Genomic DNA, 1,997 nt, shown 5'->3' on the forward strand with positions numbered 1-1,997 from the left:
GAGACCAACAGCCCCGCTGCCAACCTGGGGTTTGCAGGGGGCCCTGCTGGGAGCCACCCTCTGGTGGCATGCTAAGAGAGTGGTGCAGCCCAGCCCCAGAGCCTTCTGGTGGTTCCAGAAACCAGTGGTGTGAGGATGGGAGGGAAAGAGCATGGGGAGAACAGGCCTCATTGCTGGGAGTTACTGAGGGCCCTGGGCACTGCAGCTGCGCAGGGAGGAGGCAGAACCCCTGGGACGGGCTGCAGCTGATAGGACGTCATGGGGAGTAGCCACCAGGGGCTGCTGAGGAAACTCACTCTCCATCCACCCCATCTGGGCTCCCTCCGTCACCACGACACGGTCACCAAGGGCATCATCGTCAAGGGCAGAAATTGTTGGATTTCCCTCATGCTCTGTGCCAAGAAGCAAGTAAATCTGGTGGATTGGAGGTCTGGGCAGTGTGTAGGCCTGAGCCTGGCCTGATAGCCTAGGGATGCCCTGCCCTCCCCCAGCTAGTCCCTAAAATGATGAAAGGTGAGATCCCTGTGTTCTCAAGGGCAGAGCAGAGGCCTCAATATTTATTGTTTAGACTGACTGCCCCTGAATTTGTCCAAGGGCTACTGGACAGGTGAAGTAATATCACTAGTTTAGGGTGTCTAGGGCCAAGGCACAGCCCAGCGGTGACGGAGCGGTACCTTGTTCTCTGAGATGCAGAGGCAGGCCGGTCCCTGTCCTTCTGAGTGAGACAGCACATCTCTAGCCTACTGGCTCCAGATGCTGATGTCTCCTTCATGTCTACAGGAAAGGGAACTGTGGCCTCCTGGAAAACCACCAAGTTAGAACCAAAACCTGGTCTGGAGACCTTGTGTCTTAGCTCTTAGCAAAATACCACAGACTGGTGGCTTAAACAGTAAACGTTTATTTTCCCACAGTTCTGAAGGCTGGAAAGTCCAAGATCAAGGTGGTGGCAGATTCAGTTCCTAGTGTGGCTCACTTCTTGGCTTGCAGATGACCACCTTCCCTCTGTGTCCTCATGTAGCAGGAGAGAGGGAGAGAGAATGAGAGAGAGAGAGAGTGCTAGCACATGATTGCCTCCTGGTCTCTTCCTCTTCTTACAAGGGCATCATCCCATCGTGGGGCCCCACCCTCATGACCTCATCCAACCCTCATTACCTCCCAAAGGCCCCACCTCCAAACGCCATCACACTGGCGGTTAGGGCTTCAGCATATGAATTTGGGAGGGCACAAACATTCAGTCCATAACACCTTGGAACTCCTTCTAGCCTTATATTGTCACTTGCTGCAGGAGCGAGGCAGCTGAGGTGATGGTGCTGGGGAGTGTCACCGTTTCCTCTGTGTAGTCTCTCTTTAAAAAAGAACCCCAAACAGTATAATCAAGATTAATCCCTATCTTAAGTGTGTCTCTTAATTGCACTTTAAAATGGGCAAGTCTTATCCCTGGAATGTACGTTTAGGATTAGGATCAATTTTAGACATGTCATTTCTTTAGCTAAAGTGAAGGGAAAACAAATTTTATTTGATCTTCCATAAGATCTTTCCTCAGCATCTTTTACTTCTTCCCCTGCCATCAAATTCTTCCCTTGATTGGGAAAACCACATTAAATGCAAGGTGAATTCTTTACCTCTTTGGGCAGAGATTAGCAATCTCTGGGGGCAGGAGCATTCGGTGACTCAGTGCGGCCACTACTAGATGTGAGACCCTAGAAAAGTTGCTGCACTTTCTGGTCCTTCATCTCTCCAGTTACAGGTCATCTCCATTACTGAAAATCATGGCTATAAAGTATACTTGAAATTGAGAACAAAATTCCAAACTAAAAAGTGATGGGAACTAGATATTTAAGAATCAAACTAAAAATCTTAAAAATAAGTTTATCTTATTTTGTATATAAAACACGTATTTAAATTAAAACCGTGCTGTATTCTGAGCACAAACAAAGAATGACCTAAGTATTCATTCTCTCTTGGAGTGTGTGATTTTTCTGAAAAAAAAAAAATAT

This window comes from Mirounga leonina, unplaced genomic scaffold (genome assembly GCF_011800145.1).
Source record: "Mirounga leonina isolate KUSES-001 unplaced genomic scaffold, KU_Mleo_1.0 Mir_176, whole genome shotgun sequence".
In the NCBI taxonomy this organism is placed as follows: domain Eukaryota; kingdom Metazoa; phylum Chordata; class Mammalia; order Carnivora; family Phocidae; genus Mirounga; species Mirounga leonina.